At 39.6% G+C, this 21,437-nt stretch overlaps 1 protein-coding gene across 2 annotated transcripts in view; it reads right to left on the bottom strand.

The window, feature by feature from the left end:
• LOC129646728 (sperm-associated antigen 16 protein-like) overlaps positions 1 to 21,437 on the bottom strand; it is a 540,055-nt gene that overhangs the window by 242,938 nt on the left and 275,680 nt on the right. The window lies entirely within an intron of this gene.

The following is a 21,437-nucleotide window of genomic DNA, read 5'->3' as shown; positions in this document are numbered from 1 at the left end:
AATAGGCCCCATAGGAGAAACTTGCTTGTTTTGTACCACTATATCATCCCAAGGCCCAGGACAGCTCTGGTAGGATTTCATAAAAGTTGTTGAATGAAAAAGTAATCAGTTACATGAAGATCACTACTGAGAAAAAAAGAAAACAAAACTATCCTCACCAGATATGCTTATTTTTAGATAAATAGCTTGGTCTTCTTTCCAATATTCTTTTTTTTTTTTAATCTCATCTGTCATGACATGAAATGTGCCCTGTTTTATTCCCTCAATTCCTTTGCCATAACGTGGTTCTAACCCAGTAGCATATCTATGCATCGACTACGCCACTGTCTCTTAATGTTTTAAACAACTACATGAAGATATCTGATGACTCCCGGTCAAAAATGCAGCTTTTCATTTATTGAGTGCTTATTATGTACTTAAAGCACTGTGTTAAGTGCTTTACTTTCATTGCCATATTTACTTCACAGAACAGCTCAATGAGATGGTATTATTGTGATTACCAGTTTCGAAATGAGAAAACAGAAGCACTATTCTACAACAGCAGAAGGAAAGAATGCCAAAGCCAAGATAGTAATTGTTTTGTTATAAAGTAAGCTAATGTTTTATATGCACGAAATTGAAATGAGAAGATTATTCTATAACCATGTTAACAAACTACAGAACTAGTTTTGAGCCTGTCCAATCAATTAGTAGCGGTTCCATACTCCTGCTTACAAGTAAATAACCAGAACTGGTTTTAAACCTATTTAATTAATCAATGACAACTAATTTCAGTAAACACTCCTTGAAAAGCCAAACAGCAACAGACTCCTGATTTGAAAGCCAGCCAACTGGCTGGATTCACTACAGTGAACATGTTCCTAAGGCTGATATTAACCTTCTTCCTCCTGTGTAACAGACAAAAAAAATGAGCCTCAATAACCAACACAGCTCCTCTTCTAAGACTGACCTAACCCAGTTTTTGCCTCTGTAACCAACACAGCTCCTCTTCTAAGACTGACCTAACCCAGTTTTTGCCTCTGTAACCAACACAATCCAAAGTAAACTTACTTTGAGCCAACATGCAATCTGAAAATGAAAAGCTGCATTTACATTTCATAGTTGGGCATATATCTAAACAGATGAATATTATACATGCATATAATGCAGAAGTTAAGAGCACAGGATCTGGAGGTACATTGCCTGAATTTGAACTCAGGCCTTGAAGTTTACTGTCTTTGGAAGACTCTGAGCCTCAGTTTCCTCATCTGCAAAACAGGAATAGTAAGAGTATCTAAATCATGGTGTCATTATGAGGTTTAACCTAATTCATGTAAAAAGCTTAGATTGCTGCCTGAGACACAGGAAGTGCTAAGTAACAATACATAGATTATAAATTTTGTGATAGCAGGATAACATTTATTATCTTCATCATTTCATAATTATAACTATAGAGACAAGCTGGCTCATGAGAGGTATTTAATAAATATTTTTCAAGTTAGTACACACACACAATAAGGCCATCTCTAGGAAATGTATTAAGTTTAATGCATTTATCCTTCATCAACTTTCTTTTCTTCACATGACCTCTGCATTTTCAAGGCAATTCAGGCAGAAGGGTTAACCTTTCAGGATTTTTTATTTTATAAAACAATCCTCATGGAGAGGAACTATAGGAAATGGAGCCCTAATAATTGAATTTCACAGCCATTTGACCATTGCATGGAAAAAAATTTTATGCACTGTCTTTTTCCTGTCCAGGGCACTCCCTGCGCCTAGCAACCCCTCAGCCCTGCCAGCCCCTCACATGGCAATACAGCCTGCTCATAACATTATTTCTGTGTATATTTCTAGAAAATAATTGCTTAGAGTAAAATAGTTCTTGATTTTTAAGAAAAAAATTCTGTACATAAAATTGAATGAAATTAAAGAGGATTACATTGTGCAATAGTGTCCTATGAATTTTTAATTTCCAATTACATGACCAATGAAAAGTACTATTAAAGAAAAGAAAGCAAACTGTGTCCAAGGGTGAGCCAAATTAAAGTTGAAACCACCTTGAGCAAAACAGTCTGCCTCAAGATGTACCATTTGTTTCTATAACAGCTACTATCTTAATCATGAAGTTTAAAAAGTAATTAAGAATTTAATAAAGACCTTTTTTAAATTGAACAGGGTCACGTACTTAATATAACAGAAAAATTGGGGTAACATTGACATTTTCTGCAAATCTTTTTAAAAAATAACTTTGTGAAATCAAAGCATTTTAACTTTATAGGTTTACAAATTGTTAAAGAAAAATATATTATTATTATATAAATAATCTCACTGGTACATAAATTAGAAACAGAATAATTATTAACAAGGTTTCTGGTTTTTGTTATTCCATATAAATAACTAACCATGTCTGTGAAAGATTGATTGCAGCTTTTAAAATGTTTGCTGAATGCATGTGTAATTAAGATGAGTTAAATACGCAAATCAAGCCTAAATAGCTTCATTTATTAATGTTAGCTTGCCTTGCCTCTACAAAATGTATGCTGTGAATTTGTTTAGCATGCAGTATTTTTTTATTTCTTTATTTCTTTGTTTTAGGTTGAATTGCTAAGGAACAGGATTTTTTTTTTTTTAATAGAAGGAGGAATAACTTTAGAAAGGAGTTCCGGGTACCATTTAGAAAGGAGGGTTTAAAGAAATGCTCCCAGTACCATGTAAACTAAGTTTTTATCCTGTATTTTTCCAACTACCTTTAGATTATATTTAATTAATTCCATTTCATCAAAGTAGCAAACCTTCTGGGAATTTATTTTGATGCAAATGAGCCTTTAGTTACAATGTCTCCAACACAGTGATTAAGCAGAACACAGAGATTTAGAAGAACAGGCCATATGAAATGAACCAAAATTGCTTGTAGAAGTATCTCTCTCAAGAAGATATTTAAATTCCTCTGTATTAACCAAACAAAGCTCTCTGTGCAAAAGTACCAGCCTCATTTTATTCATGTGGAAAACACTGTCAAGCATTTACCAGAAACATAGTGGTTGTAAACAATGCAAAGGATATATAGTATAAGGCAGAGGGAAACACAACTCTTATTAAAAAGTTCAGTCAATCTCACTTGCTCCTGATAAGCAAATGGGAGGGAAAAAGTCTCATCTCAGGGCAAATACATTTTAAATTTCATCAGTCTTTTTTTGCTATTTAATTCTTTTTACCACTGCACACTGCAATCCAAGTTTCCAAAATTCAGAATATTGTTTCACATGATTATTTATTTTATTGCCTGGTTTAGAGTTTCTTTTATTTTTAATAAAGATTTTTTTCCCCAGTGGAAAATAAGTTCTTTTTTTCAAGGTTTCTGATGGGATGTTGAAGCTGAAACTCCAATACTTCGGCCACCTGATGCGAAGAGCTGACTCATTTGAAAAGACCCTGATGCTGAGAAAGATTGAGGGCAGGAGGAGAAGAGGACAACAGAGGGTGAGATGGTTGGATGGCATCACTGACTCAATGGACATGAGTTTGGGTAGGCTCCGGGAGTTGGTGTTGGCCAGCGAGGCCTGGCATGCTGCAGCTCATGGGGTCGCAAAGAGTCAGACACGACTGAGAGACTGAACTGAACTGAACTGATGGGATACATATACATACCCATACATGTGTGTGTGTGTATATATGTGATTATTTTTTCCTAATTGTGATTATAAAAACCACATAATATGAGACATTCCCTTATAATAGCATGGTGGAGTCAGGACTTAGAAACTATGCAATTTATTACACCAAAGAGAATTTAAGAGGAAAAATATAAGAATAAATTTGCTAACCAGGTAGCGCAAAGTGTTAAAGGAGAACCCTAAAGTATTCTAGAGGTAGTAACTGTAGAAAGCTGCTATAATCCCTTGGGTTGAAAGACCAAAGGGAAGAGATTTGAGTTATTAAAATTTAAAAATTTAGAAGGGCTTAAATTCAGACCTTGGAAGGAAAGTTATGACGAACCTAGATAGCATATTCAAAAGCAGAGACATTACTTTGCCAACAAAGGTCCGTCTAGTCAAGGCTATGATTTTTCCTGTGGTCATGTATGGATGTGAGAGTTGGACTGTGAAGAAAGCTGAGCGCCGAAGAATTGATGCTTTTGAACTGTGGTGTTGGAGAAGACTCTTGAGAGTCCCTTGGACTGCAAGGAGATCCAACCAGTCCATTCTGAAGGAGATCAGCTCTGGGATTTCTTTAGAGGGAATGATGCTGAAGCTGAAACTCCAGTACTTTGGCCATCTCATGCGAAGAGTTGACTCATTGGAAAAGACTCTGATGCTGGGACGGATTGGGGGCAGTAGGAGAGGGGGACGACAGAGGATGAGATGGCTGGATGGCATCACTGACGATGGACGTGAGTCTGAGTGAACTCCGGGGTTGTGATGGACAGGGAGGCCTGGCGTGCTGCGATTTATGGGGTCGCAAAGAGTCGGACACGACTGAGCGACTGAACTGAACTGATGGCGTGGGTGGTGTGCTTGGTTGCTCAGTCATGTCAGAGATGTATACATATTGAAAATATCTTCTGATTTCTTGTTTATTACAATTATTAAACTGTCTTAGCATCCCATTTCCCCTCACCTCATATTCCTAATATAACATTCACAGTTAGGTCAATATTCTGTGTTTACATTAACAGGGTTATGTTCATACCATTCACTGCTCAATCAAGTAATGTATCAAGATTAGTTTTAGTTTCTTATAGTATCCTTCTCTCAATTAATAGTTGTCTTATTTTTTATTTTCCATATTTTATTTGTACCTATTGCTAATGTCTCTTGTTACTCTGATGACCTCACCATTCAGTTGTCCACATATTAAAAGAGATTTACTGATAACTCTGACAAAGTACTGGGATGGGCATGGGGGATAAAAAGGTGGCTAAGACAGACCCCTGTCCTGCTTTGCCATACAGGAACATACAGTTAAAGTGTTTGAGGAGAAGGGAGGTGGAAATGGAAACAATTATTGATATTCTATAATGTACTCAATTTTGACATTTTGATACAAATTATTGTTATTCTATAAGTTCAATTTTGACACTTTAATATAGTGCTGGATTTCAGTTTGGAAATATTTTTACATTTGAATTCTCAAGTGAAATTGGTCTGCCATTTTCTTTTTCATATTTCAATATAATTGTTAGTGCCAGGTTTTATAAAATGACAAGAGTATTTTTTTATTTTTTAGTATCCTAGAATAGTTTGGATATCATTGGCATTATCTGTCCCTTGAAGGGTAAGAGGACTCACAGGTAAAACCATCTGGTCTCAGCACCTGTTTTAGAGGTTAGAGCTCTTCAAATGTTTCTAGTTCTTCTCAGGATGTGGTTTTATTCTTTTGACTTTTGTTTCAATTTTGCTAATTTATAGTTCACTAGAAAATATATCCTTTCTCCTAAAAAAAAAAAAAGAAAATATATCCTTTCAACAAATATTAAGTGAATTCTATTCTGCCAGACACTGCTATAGTTTCTATGGCTACCTTGTTGATTTTATCTCCATTTAAAATATTTTAAACCATCAGAATTACACATGTTGCAGTTTGAGTTCTTATATACTGGTATTTTCTTTCCTTCAGTTTATGTTTATGCAGATTATATGTGTGTTTTCCAGCATCTCTTGAATGTACACAACTGCAAATTTGTTCTTGTACACCGAAAAGACAATACTACCTGTTATACAATTACCAATAACATTTTTTCTTTCAAATTTTCCCTTGTTGTCTACAAACAATAAATGCTGGAGAGGGTACACAGAAAAGGGAACCCTCTTACACTGTTGGTGGGAATGCAAACTAGTACAGCCACTATGGAGAACAGTGTGGAGATTCCTTAAAAAACTGGAAATAGAACTGCCATATGACCCAGCAATCCCACTGCTGGGTGTACACACCGAGGAAACCAGGATTGAAAGAGACTCGTGTACCCCAATGTTCATCGCAGCACTGTTTATAGTAGCCAGGACATGGAAGCAACTTAGATGTCCATCAGCAGATGCATGGATAAGAAAGCTGTGGTACATATACACAATGGAATACTACTCAGCCATTAAAGAGAATGCATTTGAATCCATTCTAATGAGGTGGATGAAACTGGAGTCTATTATACAGAGTGAAGTCAGAAAGAAAAACACCAATACAGTATATTAACGCATATATATGGAATTTAGAAAGATGGTAACAATGACCCTATATGTGAGACAGCAAAAGAGACACAGATGTAAAGAACAAACTTTTGGACTCTGTGGGAGAAGGCAAGGGTGGGATGATTTAAAAGAATAACATTGAAACATGCATAGTATCATATGTAAAATAGATCGCCAGTCCAGGTTGGATACATGAGACAGGGAGCTCAGGGCTGGTGCACTAGGATGACCCTGAGGGATGGGATTGGGAGGGAGGTGGGAGGGGGGTTCAGGATGAGGAACACACATACACCCATGGCTGATTCATGTCAATGTATGGCAAAAACCACTACAATATTGTAAAGTAATTAGTCTCCTGTTTGGCAAAACTAATACAGTGTTTCAGGTTTAAAAATAAAATAAAATTAAAAAAAATAAATAAATTAATTAATTAATTAAAAAAATAAAATAAACAAAAATTTGTCCTTGTTGGACTCTACTCTTTCATATTGCAGAGATGAATTATTTGTTCTTTGTATGGACATAGAACAATAGACTGGTTCCAAATCAGGAAAGAAGTACATCAAGGCTGCATATTGTCACCCTGCTTATTTAACTTCTATGCAGAGTGCATCATGTGAAATGCCTGGCTGGCTGAAGCACAAGCTAGAATCAAGATTGCTGGGAGAAATATCAATAACCTCAGATACACAGATGACACCACCCTTATGGCAGAAAGTGAAGAGGAACTAAAAAGCCTCTTGATGAAAGTGAAAGAGGAGAGTGAAAAAGTTGGCTTAAAACTCAACATTCAGAAAATGAAGATCATGGCATCCGGTCCCATCACTTCATGGGAAATCCATGGGGAAACAGTGAAAACAGTGTCAGATTTTATTTTTCTGGGCTCCAAAATCACTATAGATGGTGACTGCAGCCATGAAATTAAAAGACGCTTACTCCTTGGAAGGAAAGTTATGACCAACCTAGATAGCATATTCAAAAGCAGAGACATTACTTTGCCAACAAATGTCCGTCTAGTCAAGGCTATGGTTTTTCTTGTGGTCATGTATGGATGTGAGAGTTGGATTGTGAAGAAGGCTGAGCGCCGAAGAATTGATGCTTTTGAACTGTGGTGTTGGAGAAGACTCTTGAGAGTCCCTTGGACTGCAAGGAGATCCAACCAGTCCATTCTGAAGGAGATCAGCCCTGGGATTACTTTGGAAGGAATGATGCTAAAGCTGAAACTCCAGTACTTTGGCCACCTCATGTGAAGAGTTAACTCATTGGAAAAGACTCTGATGCTGGGAGGGATTGGGGGCAGTAGGAGAGGGGGACGACAGAAGATGAGATGGCTGGATGGCATCACTGACTCGATGGACGTGAGTCTGAGTGAACTCCGGGAGTTTGTGATGGACAGGGAGGCCTGGCGTGCTGCGATTCATGGGGTCACGAAGAGTCGGACATGACTGAGCAACTGAACTGAACCGAACTGAATGGGACCGGTTGCCAAGATCTTAGTTTTCTGAACTTTGCACACAACAAATCATGACTTAACACACAGCAATCTTGAACTATGAAGGATAATAAAAGAAAACACTGTGACTTCTTAAATCAAGTGGAAACAACTGCCCCAATTAACAAATGCTTTGTGTTGAAATGAAAGAAAATGCAACACAGTAATGTATTGTTATTCTCAAAAGTTTATATTCTATGGTAATTGCTGGGGGCATGGCTGTAGATACATTTTCAAGTCACATCATAAGGAAAAAAAAATGTGGAGTGTGTCACGAGAGCAGAAAGAGACAATCACATGACATGTTTGGAATGATTTCCAGTATTAATCTTGGAAGGAGTATTTTAAAATTTTAAGGGTGAACAGTATTTCAAAAGGCAGCAAGGGAAAGATAACGTTCAAGGTAAAGGGATACAGAGGCATAGAGGAGAGAAAGTTTCTGTATTACATACAAATCAGACAAAGTGCTGCTTGTCTGTGATACTAAATATGTTTGCTTAATCAGTTTAGTCACAATCATGTCCAACTCTTTGCGACCCCAGGGACTGCAGCATGCCAGTCTTCCCTGTCCATTACCAACTCCCAGAGCTTGCTCAAACCCACGTCCATGGAGTTGGTGATGCCATCCAACCATCTCATCCTCTGTTGTCCCCTTCTCCTCCTGCCCTCAATCTTTCCCAGCATCAAGGTCTTTTCAAATGAGTCAGTTCTTTGCATCAGATTAGCAGATAATTAGGAGAAGGCAATGGCACCCAACTCCAGCACTCTTGCCTGGAAAATCCCATGGATGGAGGAGCCTGGTGGGCTGCAGTCCATGGGGTTGCTAAGAGTCAGACAAGACTCAGCGACTTTACTTTCACTTTTCACTTTCATGCATTGGAGAAGGAAATGGCAACGCACTCTAGTGTTTTTGCCTGGAGAATCCCAGGGACGGGGGAGCCTCGTGGGCTGCCGTCTATGGGGTCACACAGAGTCAGACATGACGGAAGCGACTTAGCAGCAGCAGCAGATGATTAGATGGATAGGTCTTTGAGGAAATATTTAAACATCATGGTGAAGAAACTACATTCAATATGGTAGAAATTTCCTATAAAGTCTATGATCATGTGAATAACATGATTAGAATTATTCTCTGTGAAGGTATAATTAAGTCCCATTTTAGAGTAGAGTCTAGAGTCAGAGGGCTTACCAGATGGCTCAGTGGTAAAGAGCCCATCTGCCAATGCAGGAGACACTAGAGATGTGGGTTCAATTCCTGGGTCAGGAAAATTCCTAAATGGTGGAAGTGGGATATAGATGGTGGGGAATTATGTAAAAGACAATAGAAAGGGCACATCTGCAGGATTTAACAAATGACTGAATACTCATTGAAGACTCAACTGAAATACCTATTCCATGTGAAACACTTTTTTTTCAACTCCCCCCACGCAACATGAATCATTCTCTGCTGATGTCCTGATGGCTTTTTATTAACCTTTAGAATAGCACTTATCACATACTGTGTTTACTTGTCAGTCTGCTTCCCCAATTACAGTAGAAGATCACTGAAGAAAGGTATTGTTTTATTTTTCTGTGTAAACCCAGGACATAAATGCACTCCCTGGCAAGGAACAGATACACAGTGAATGATGGAAAAATTAATACATGAATGTGTGAAGTGACATTGACTCTTAGAGCCTGAGTCATTAGGAAGTAAAGCTACCATTTACTGAAATAGGGTTTAAAGAATAAGCTGAGACATTGGGGCAAAGACCTGTTGAGTTTAGGTCCCAGTGAACAGTTATGAATATGAATTTGAGGGAGTGGCAATATCTTTATATTATTACCTACCATCAGGAGATAAAATCTAGTGTATAGATTGATCAGAAAATATGAAAAGAAGAGAGAGGCAATGTGATAACTAAACAAAATGTTGTTGAAGTTTATAATTTTTTGATGAATTATAAATGAAGCATTTTCTTTGATTTAAGGGGAGCATAAAATGTAAGGTATGAGGCAGAAAAGTGAAGTTGGCAAATCTAGATATGCTTTCAAGAATTATGTGCTGAAGAGAGCACATAATGAGAGAGAGGGGAAAATGTCATTTCAAAGACTGATAGGATTGAGGATTTTGCTTTCAGTTTATGGCTTTGTTTGCTGTGTACATGTTGGTGAGCAGAGAGTAATTATTTCACAGAAAGTGAGAAGTTAAACATGCAAACAACTGAGAGCACTTCATGGAATAAGGTCTAGAGAGGGGAGAGACAGAATGTCATGAAAAGTTACCAAGGAAAAAAGAATTGTTAATCCTGAGAGAAAGCACAAAGGAAGAGAAGACAGATGGAGATAAATTTGAAAGTACTGATAAGAAATGTGAAGACTGTCAATGTTGTAGGGTCTCCTCAAAACTGAAGGAGCTTAGTTCATCTACTGCAAGTTTGGGAGGGGGTGGATTTAGAGCTTTAGTAGATTAGGGATTCCTATGGGAAAGGAGCTAAATACTAAGCATAGATGAGGAATAACAACAAAATGATGCAAAAAATAAGGGTCAAGTTGTGTTTAGAAGTAAAGAATTCCTGTGGGTGCAATAAGTAGGACTTTGTACTTTTGTGTAACAATGTGCACAACAAGAGTGGCTGGCAACAGAAATCCTAGTTTATGGTTCCCAGTTCAGATGCTCAACAAAAGGAATGAAGGGAGGTTAATTAGTTGAGTCTGTTGATAGATAGGGATTGAGCATCCCTATTTGTTACTGTTCTAGCTGAAATAAAGAAGGCACACTAGAAACCAATAAGAATCCTCCTGCAACGCAGGAGACCCGGGTTCGATTTCTGGGTCAGGAAGATCCTCTGGAGAAGGCAATGGCAACCCACTCCAGTATTCTTGCCTGTAAAATCCCATGGACAGAGGAGCCTGGCAGGCTACCGTCCATGCGGTTGCAAGAGTCAGACATGACTTAGTGACTAAACCAAGTAGTACCTCCACTGAATTCGAACTTATCCACACAGTTATTGGGGGAGCTAAGAAAAACTGTCCTTTTTCTCTGCCTCCCAGAGAAGAAACAACTGTGTACCCTCAACTCAATAGAGGAGTAGAGAGACTGAGCCACACAGGCACAGATTCCTTCTCCATCCTCACCAGTCAGATGCTCATCAACTATGTCTTCCTTGGGGGCGTGTCTATGAGGACTCTGGAGAAGAGGCTTCAAGTATTCTTCTAAGACTTTCCTTTTAAGAAGCAGAAGTTCCTTTCCCTCTGTGGACAAGTGATGAAAGCATTCTTTCTTAATAGATGGTAGCATTACTGAAATTATTGACCACATTTCTGGCTGTGTAGACCTGTAAATAAAGTCATCAGATATGATGAATTGGAAAAAGTCAAGAAGCAATATAGGGTCATAATAAGAATTTAGAGCTTATTTACTAGAAGTGGAGAAGGTGAGAAAAAGGTTGAAATTAGTTCAATGTCAGAGTCTGAGATTATGTTTGTAGATGGTAGAGTTATTGAAAGTTATGATGTGTTGTAAGGTATGTCTGAGTGAAAGTGAAAGGAAATGACAATGTGAAGAATTGAAATTGAAGACCTGTTAGGCTAGGAAGTGAGGAAGGTCTTGATCACAGATGTTGAAACCGCTGAGCCAGTGGTTATCAACAGTGGATGAAGAGTTGAATTACCTGGGAAATGATTTTAAGAAATATTAATGCTTGGGTCCTCTCCAATTAAGCTAGAATCTCAGTCTTCTAAAGCTCCTTAGGTGATTCTAATGTATGGCTAGCATTGGGAATCTCTATGTCAGGAAAGAATGAAAGGAAGAACAGGGTGAAATGGATTTAAAGACAGTGATAAATGTGGAATGGAGTACTGAAGACAGATAGGGCAAGGAAGACAAAGCAAAAGTAGAAGAGATTACTGACTGGAGGCAGTGGAAATTAGTCTGAAAATGGCAATAGAACTAAAGCAGTAGGAATCCATCAGGGTCCCAAAAGTCAGAGGACTTGGAGAAGGTTAAAAAGTAATTAAGAAGGATATAAAAGATCTGGTGTCTTCAAGGTGCAGATACTTTTTTTGTTTTAATGAAAGGAGATTGTTAAAGAGTCATTTATTTCTAGAAAAACAAGGTTGAGTGGATCTCTATGCCTGAGTCCACGCACAACAATTTAACATTCTCCTCACCAAACAGTTAAATCGCTGTGATAAGTTCAAAATGAAGGGCAAGTGGAAAGTTTTATGAGGTCCAGCTGCAGGACACGGCAGGGGTATCAAAGCCAAGAGCAAGGGGCGAGAACAGCCAGGAGAAAAGCCAAGGATCAGAGCCAGAAATAAGCACTTGAGCCAGGATGTTGAAAGTGAAGGACAATTAAAACAGCTCAGAGCTTGAGAAACCTGAGGTGGAGGCAGAGGGAAATGGTCAGAAGTTCATTTCCACAGTGGTTCAGCTTTCTTGAGTTCTAGTGATTATAGTGAGATGGTCCCACCTGCTCCACCCTCTTGTTCCTTTCTCCCTTTAATGCAGCCCCCACTAGGGAGTGGGGGAAAAAGACACTAAACAATGTTGCAATTTGCAGCAAATTTCAGAGGTAGGCTGAGAGCTTTGTAGGTCTTGGGGTAAGGATGGCCTATTGGTTTCTTAGATCTGCCATGACAAAGTACCACCAACTGGGTGGCTTAAAACAAGAGAAATGCATTATCTCATTTATGGAGGCTAGATGTTGGAGATCAAGGTATCATGAGTTTTGGCATCTCTTGAGGGCTCTGAGGATGAACCTGTTGTATGTCCCTCTCTCTTAGGGTGGTAGCTGGCATTCTTGGCATTCCTTGGCTTGCAGTATTCCAATCCTGGCCTTCACTTTCACATGGCATTCTTCCTCCATGTCTGTCTGGTCCTCCTCTCATAAGAACACCAGTTTTATCTGAATTAGGATCCACTGTATTCCAGTATGACATCATCTTAATTAGCGACAGCTGCAAAGACTCTATTTACAACCCAGTGCCAATCACAAGTATTGGGGTTAGCACTTGAACATATCATTTCTGGGAGACACCTTTCAACCTGCAATAGAGGGCATGTTGACAGATAAAATTTAGTTAATGGAAGAATTAATTAACTATGCAGCTTGGAGCCTTGGTGCAATCCTACATATGCAGGATCCCACTTCCGAAGAGGTCTCAGTTGAATGGTGGTTTTCAGTGATGGGACAGAGAAAGGAAAAAGTTGGTTACTCTAAATAATACCTATATGTCCTTACATGATTTAAAATTTTATGTACAGAAAACATGTTCTCATTTATTTTATATTACTTTATAGCCTTGATTTAAAAGAATCTAAGAGGAAACTTCCTCATACAATAATTCTCAAAGCGTGGTCCCCAGACCAGGTGCATCAACATCATTTGGGAACTGGTGTGTAATCATTTCAGACCCACTGAATCAGAATTTTGGGCATGTGTATTCTTGGTGAGTCTAGTTTTAGGACCAAATAATTCTGCTTAGAGAACCTTGCCTGTAATTAGGGAAAATAGTCATTAGGTAAGGAGTTGTCTTTGGACTAAAACACTAACATCCAGAGTTTGATTAATAAAGAAGATAAGTATAACACTGTTATCTTGGACTATTCATAAAAATTATAAATCTTTCATGTGGTGCATTATTTTAAAGGTCTCAGTAGTTTTTTAAAACTTACTGACAAAGTTCTGGGATTAGGATCTCTTATGACACCTGTGTGTGTATTAATCGTTCAGTGATGTCTGACTCTTTGTGACCCCATAGACTGTAGCCTGCCAGGCTCCTCTGTCCATGGAATTCTCCAGGCAAGAATACTGGAGTGGGTTGCCATTCCCTTCTCCAGGGAATAGTCCCAGCCCAGGGATCGAACCTACAATTGATTATGTCTCCTGCATTGGCAAGCTGGTTCTTTACCACTAGTGTTACCTGGGAAGCCCCCTTATGACACCTGTTGGTGGTTTACAAGTCTTCAGATGATTCTGATGTCAATAGGTCCTTGTTTGCCATATGTCAGGTGCCCTCTTTGTGCCATATATTAAATGATGAACTTGATTTCTCACAAGTATTATCATAAATATTATCACCCTTTTAAGAATGAAAATGCAGATACAAAGAGGTTAACTAAACTGTCTACATTTACACAGCTGCTGCTAAGTCACTTCAGTCGTGTCCGACTCTGTGCGACCCCATAGACGGCAGCCCACCAGGCTCCCCTGTCCCTGGGATTCTCCAGGTAAGAACACTGGGGTGGGTTGCCATTTCCTTCTCCAGTGCATGAAAGTGAAAAGTGAAAGTGAAGTCACTCAGTTGTGTCCGACTCCTAGCGACCCCATGGACTGCAGCCTACCAGGCTCCTCCATCCACGGGATTTGCCAGGCAAGAGTACTGGAGTGGGGTGCCATCACCTTCTCTGACATTTGCACAGCAAGGAGTGATAAAAATAGATTTCAAATCCAATTTGATGGACTGCAAAGCCCATATTACTTCAACCACACCACTCTGCTTCAATTTAGAGACTAAAGTAGCTGCTTTAACTATTCAGAATTAGTTTTCTTTTCTAAACTCTCTTTACTCATCTAAAACAGAAACAGAAGAACCAGGCCGGGGTTGGAACTAAAAAAATCAGTCTATATTCTTCAGCACCTTGATTCTTCTGAATCAGCAATCTGTAATGACTTACCTAAGACTCTAGACTGTCTTTCCTCTAGTCAGTGGAAAACTTAATGCTTTTCTAATTTACCCTAAGCATTGGCATTTCAACAGGGATAGTGAGATTCTAGATATTGTCCGAGTGTTATAGAAAATTTACACATAATGATTAAGTTTTTGCATTAAATCCTTCCCTGGAATTCTAACTTTCTAATGTGGCTCATTTTAAGAATTGCTATGAGTATTAAAACTTACAGCAAAATTTAGCATTTTAAGCATAATGAATTGAGGACATAACAAATTATTTAAACAAAGTGATTTCCTTAGCAGATTGTGAAATAATTATTGCCAAGGACAGTGATATATAATTTGGTTAGTATTTACAGCCCTTCTAAGGTACGGTACATAATGTATGCTTAATACAGTTGGCCAAATGCATTAAAGGGAAAGGGAGAAAGATAAACAGTACCTTCTGATGGTGAAGTGGGATATAAAGAAAATTTAGTGATTTTTTTTTCCCTCATTGGTTGAAAGATCTAATTTTGAAGAATTTATTTTTCTATATTGTTTTCTATTTTGCCGTGGTTATCCTTATTCTTCAGTTCAGTTCAGTCACTCAGTCATGTCCGACTCTTTGCCACCCCATGAATTGCAGCATGCCAGGCCTCCCTGTCCATTACCAACTCCCGGACTTCACTCAAACTCACGTCCATTGAGTTGGTGATGCCATCCAGCCATCTCATCCTCTGTTGTCCCCTTCTCCTCCTGCCACCAATCCCTCCCAGCATTAGGGTCTTTTTCAATGAGTCAATTCTTTGCATGAGCTGATCAAAGTATTGGAGTTTCAGCTTTAGCATCAGTCCTTCCAATGAACACCCAGGACTGATCTCCTTTAGAATGGACTGGTTGGATCTCCTTGCAGTCCAAGGGACTCTCAAGAGTCTTCTCCTACACCATAGTTCAAAAGCATCAATTCTTCAGCATTCAGCTTTCTTCACAGCCCAACCCTCAACACCCATACATGACCACTGGAAAAACCATAGCCTTGACCAGACCGACCTTTGTTGGCAAAGTAATGTCTCTGCTTTTGAACATGCTATCTAAGTCATAACTTTCCTTCCAAGAAGTAAGCGTCTTTTAATTTCATGGCTGCAATCACCGTCTGCAGTGATTTTGGAGCCCCCCAAAAATAAAGTCTGACACTGTTTCCACTGTTTCCCCATCTATTTGCCATGAAGTGATGGGACCAGATGCCATGATCTTAGTTTTCCAAGTGTTGAGCTTTAAGCCAACTTTTTCACTCTCTTCTTTCACTTTCATCAAGAGGCTTTTGAGTTCCTCTTCACTTTCTGCCATAAGGGTGGTGTCATCTGCATATCTGAGGTTATTGATATTTCTCCTGGCAATCTTGATTCCAGCTTGCGCTTCTTCCAGCCCAGCGTTTTTCATGATGTACTCTGCATATAAGTTAAATAAGCAGGGTGACATATACAGCCTTGACATACTCCTTTTCCTATTTGGAACCAGTCAGTTGTTCCATGTCCAGTTCTAACAGTTGCTTCCTGATCTGCATATAGGTTACTCAAGAGGCAGGTCAGGTGGTCTGGCATTCCCATCTCTTTCAGAATCTTCCACAGTTTACTGTGATCCACACAGTCAAAGACTTTGGCATAGTCAATAAAGCAGAAATAGATGTTTTTCTGGAACTCTCTTGCTTTTTCCATGATCCAGCGGATGTTGGCAATTTGATCTCTGGTTCCTCTGCCTTTTCTAAATCCAGCTTGAACATCTGGAAGTTCACAGTTCACGTATTGCTGAAGCCTGGCTTGGAGAATTTTGAGCATTACTTTACTAGCATGTGAGATGAGTGCAATTGTGCAGTAGTTTGAGCATTCTTTGGCATTGCCTTTCTTTGGGATTGGAATGAAAACTGACCTTTTTCAGTCCTGTGGCCACTGCTGAGTTTTCCAAATTTGCTGGCATACTGAGTGCAACACTTTCACAGCATCACTTTCAGGATACGAAATAGCTCAACTGGAATTCCATCACCTCCACTATCTTTGTTCGTAGTGATGGTTTCTAAGGCCCACTTGACTTCACATTCCAGGATGTCTGGCTCTAGGTGAGTGATCACACCATCGTGATTATCTGGGTCATGAGGCTCTTTTTTGTGCAGTTCTGCTGTGTATTCTTGCCACCTCTTCTTAATATCTTCTGCTTCTGTTATGTCCATACCATTTCTATCCTTTATCAAGCCCGTCTTTACAAGAAATTTTCCCTTGGTATCTTTAATTTTCTTGAAGAGATCTCTAGTCCTTCCCATTCTGTTGTTTTCCTCTATTTCTTTGCATTGATTGCTGAGGAAGCCTTTCTTATCTCTCCTTGCTATTCTTTGGAATTCTGCATTCAGATGCTTATATCTTTCCTTTTCTCCTTTGCTTTTCTCTTCTCTTCTTTCCACAGCTATTTGTAAGGCCTCCTCAGATAGCCATTTTGCTTTTTTGCATTTCTTTTTCTTGGGGATGATCTTGATCCCTGTTTCCTGTACAATGTCATGAACCTCCATCCATGGTTCATCAGGCACTCTGTCTATCAGATTTATTCCCTTAAATCTATTTCTCACTTCCACTATATAATCATAAGGGATTTGATTTAGGTCATACCTGAATCATCTAGTGGTTTTCCCTACTTTCTTCAATTTAAGTCTGAATTTGGCAATAAGGAGTTCATGATCTGAGCCACAGTCAGCTCCCCGTCTTGTTTTTGCTGACTGTATAGAACTTCTGCGTCTTTGGCTGCAAAGAATATAATCAATCTGATTTCAGTGTTGACCATCTGGTGATGTCCATGTGTAGAGTCTTCTCTTGTGTTGTTGGTAGAGGGTGTTTGCTATGACCAGTGCGTTCTCTTGGCAACTGTGCTTAGATCCCTGGTCAAGAAGATCCCCTTGAGCAGGAAGTGGCAACCCACTCCAGAATTCTTGCCTGGAAAAATTCCATGGACAGAGAAGACTGGCGGGCTACAATCCACGGGGTTGCAAAGAATTGGACACGACTGAGTGCTAATGCTTTACTTGGGAGATGCAAACCCAGGACCACTAAGGTGAGGAGAGAAAGATGAGGCAGGCTAAATGGGAAATGAGGCATCCCTCATTGCTTCTGATACAAGAAGAGCCATGAGTTGTTCAGCAGCTGCACACCTCAGTCCACAGGGTTTCTGAGGACAGGATGCTGGAAAAACAACGAGTGTATAATTTGTAGGAGGGAGGAAGGACTGAGATTTAGTTAAATTTTGCTTCTTGGAAATAAAATACCCGTATATTTCTGGGGTGCACCAGCTAAGAACTTTGGCAGCCTTCCTGCTGTGTGTGCTGTGCTCAGTCATATCCAACTTTTCAATCCCATGAACTGCACCTCTCCAGGCTCGTCCATCCATGGGATTTTCCAGGCAAGAATACTGTAGTGAGTTGCCATTTCCCGCTCCAAGGGGTGTTCCCAACTCAGGGATCAAACCTGAGTCTCCTGCATTGGCAGGTGGGTTCTTTACCACTGTGCCACCTAGAAAGCCCTATGGTATACCTAATTTCATACCCTCCAGTGTGGTGTTTCAGTCTGAAAGTAATCAGCAGAGTCAGAACTCTTGGCACATGGCTAGTCGGCCTGCCTGCATGGGGCAGCCCAGGTAGGGGGAGAGCTTGGTGCTCTCAGGAGGAGTGACTGGATGGCTCTGGCACATGGGTATGGTCTGACTGGTTTTAGTCCTGGGCAGTCAGTGAAGATGTACAGGATGAGTGCCTGAAAGAATTCCATTTCCAAAATTCAGAATAAGGACTTCAATTCCACTTTCATGCTGCTAACTAGTTTCTTGGATGAAGGAGATAAAACTCAGAATCTATTGTGTAAACTTTTTTTTTTTTTTTTGGCGTGAGTTCAGGGGAACAAATACTCTGTGTATAAAAAAATAAGGGATACATGCAAGTATAAGCAGAGGCAGGAGTGAGAGGGCAGACTCTCAGGGGTCTTGACAGCTTCTTATTCCTGGTACCAGTTGCTTTCAAGGTATAGTTATATTTTTGCCTTTAGGTACCCAGAGACTTCTGTGACTTCTTACTTTCATTAAGTAATGTTTCTCTACTTGCTCACTTTTGTTTCTGTTTATGTGGGGTCAAATGGTATGGATGGTCTATCCATTCCACCAGATCATAAGACACAAAACAAATATGCTCTTGCATGCATGCTAAGTCACTTAAGTTCATTTCAGTTCAGTCACTCAGTCATGTCTGATTCTTTGTGACCCCATGGAATGCAGCGCGCCAGGCTTCCCTGTCCATCACCAACTCCCAGAGCTTGCTCAAACATGTCCATCAAGTCAGTCATGCCATCCAGCCATCTCATCCTCTGTTGTCCCCTTCTCCTCCCATCATCAATTTTCCCCAGCATCAGGGTCTTTTCTAGTTAGTCAGTTCTTCGCATCATGTGGCCAAAGTATTGGAGTTTCAACCTCAGCCTCAGTCCTTCCAATGAACATTCAGGACTGATTTCATTTAAGATGGACTGGTTGGATCTCCTTGCAGTCCAAGGGACTCTCAAGAGTCTTCTCCAAAACCACAGTTCAAAAGCATCAACTCTTCGGCACTCAACTCTCTTTATAGTCCAAATCTTATGTCCATACATTACTACTGGAAAAACCATAGCTTTGACTAGATGGACGTTTCTGGGCAAAGTAATTTCTCTGTTTTTTAATATGCTATCTAGGTTGATCATAGCTTTTCTTCCAAGGAGCAAGCGTCTTTTAATTTCATGGCTGTATCTACCATCTTCAGTGATTTTTGAGCGCAAGAAAATAAACTCTGTCACTGTTTGCACTGTTTCCCCATCTATTTGCCATGAAGTGATGGGACCAGATGCCATGATTTTACTTTTCTGAATGTTGAGTTTTAAGTCAGCTTTTTCACTGTCCTCTTTCACTTTCACAAAGAGGCTCTTTCATTCTTCTTCACTTTCTGCTATCAGGGTGGTATCATCTGCGTATCTGAGGTTACTGATATTTCTCCCGGCAATCTTGATTCCAGCTTGTGCTTCATCCAATCCAGCGTTTCTCATGATGTACTCTACATATAAGTTAAATAAGCAGCGTGATGATATACAGCCTTGGCGAACTCCTTTCCCAATCTGGAACTGTCCATTATTCCATGTCCGGTTCTAACTGTTGCTTCTTGACCTGCATACAGATTTCTCAGGAGGCAGGTAAGATTTCTCAAGAGATGGTAGTCCCATCACTTGAAGAATTTTCCAGTTTGTTGTGATCCACACAGTCAAAGGCTTTGGTATAGTTAATAAAGCAGAAGAAGATGTTTTTCTGGAACTCTCTTGCTTTTTCGATGATCCAAGAAATGTGAACAATTTGATCTCTGGTTCTGCTGCCTTTTCTAAATACAGCTTGAATATCCGGAAGTTCTCTGTTCACGTACTGTTGAAGCCTGGCTTGGAGAATTTTGAGCAGTACTTTGCTAGCATGTGAGATGAGTGCAATTGTGTGGTAGTTTGAATATTCTTTGGCGTTGCTTTTCTTTGGGATTGGAATGAAAGCTGACCTTTTCCAGTCCTGTGGCCACTGATGAGGTTTCCAAATTTCCTGGCATATTGAGTGCAGCACTTTCACAGCATCATCTCTTAGGACTTGAAATAGCTCAACTGGAATTCCATCACCTCCACTAGCTTTGTTGGTAGTGATGCTTCCTAAAGCATAGTTGACATCGCATTACAGGATGTCTGGCTCTAGGTGCATGATCACACCATCATTGTTATCTGGGTCATGAAGATCTTCCTTGTACAGTTCTTCTGTGTATTCTTGACACCTCTTCTTAATATCTTCTGCTTCCATTAGATCCATACTATTTCTGTCCTTTATTGTGCCCATCCTTGCATGAAATGTTCCCTTGGTATCTCTAGTTTTATTGAAGAAATGTCTAGTCTTTTCCATTCTGTTGTTTTCCTCTGTGTCTTTGCACTGATCACTTAGGAAGGCTTTCTTATCTCTCCTTACTATTCTTTGGAACTCTGCATTTAGATGGGTATATCTTTCATTTTCTTCTTTGCCTTTTCTTCTCTTCTTTTCACAGCTATTTGTAAGGCCTCTACAGACAGCAATTTGGCCTTTTTGCATTTCTTTTTCTTGGGGATGGTCTTGATCACTGCTTCCTGTACAATGTCACGAATGTTCTAATCCCTTGAATCTATTTGTCACTTCCAGTGTATAATCTTAAGGGATTTGATTTAGGTCATACCTGAATGGTCTAGTTTTTTCCCCACTTCCTTCAATTTAAGCCTGAATTTGGCAATAAAGAGTTCATGTACTGAGCCACTCAGGTCCCAGTCTTGTTTTTGCTCACTGGATAGAGCTTCTCCATCTTTGGTTGCAAAGAATATAATCAATCTGATTTCGGTATTGACCATCTGGTGAGGTCCATGTGTAGAGTCATCTTTGTGTTGGAAGAGGGTGTTTGCTATGACCAGTGCGTTCTCATGGCAAAATTCTGTTAGCCTTTGCCCTGTTTCATTTTGTACTCCAGGGGCAAACTTGCCTGTTACTCAGGTATCTCTTGACTTCCTATTTCTGCATTCCAGTCCCCTATGATGAAAAGAACACCATTTTTTGGTGTTAGTTCTAGAAAGTTTTGTAGGTCTTCATAAAACCATTCAGCTTCAGCTTCTTTGGCATTAGTGGTTGGTGCATGGACTTGGATTGCTGTAATACTGAATGGTGCCTTGGAAATCAACAGCGATCATTCTGGTGTTTTTTTTTTTTTTTTTTTTTGAGATTGCACCCAAGTACTGTATTTTGGACTCTTTTGTTGATTATTAGGAGTATTCCATTTCTTCTAAGGGATCCTTCTTCTTAGGATTTCTTCTAAGGGTTTCTCACCTCAGTCGTATCCAACTGTCTGCGACCCTGTTGACCATAACTCGCCAGGCTCCTCTGTCTTTGGGATTCTCCAAGCAAGAACACTGGAGTGAGTTGCTGTTTCCTCCTCCAGGGGATCTTCCTGACCCACGAATCAAACCCATGTCTCTTGTGTCTCCTGAATTAGCAGGTGGGTTCTTTACCACTAGTGCCACCCGGGAAGCCCAAAATCTTCTTGGCCTCCCTTAAAT

The sequence above is a fragment of the Bubalus kerabau genome, chromosome 3 (assembly GCF_029407905.1).
Source record: "Bubalus kerabau isolate K-KA32 ecotype Philippines breed swamp buffalo chromosome 3, PCC_UOA_SB_1v2, whole genome shotgun sequence".
Taxonomy (NCBI): Eukaryota; Metazoa; Chordata; class Mammalia; order Artiodactyla; family Bovidae; genus Bubalus; species Bubalus kerabau.
The sequence above is the reverse complement of the archived record's forward strand: the minus strand, read 5'-3'. Positions and strand labels throughout refer to the sequence as shown.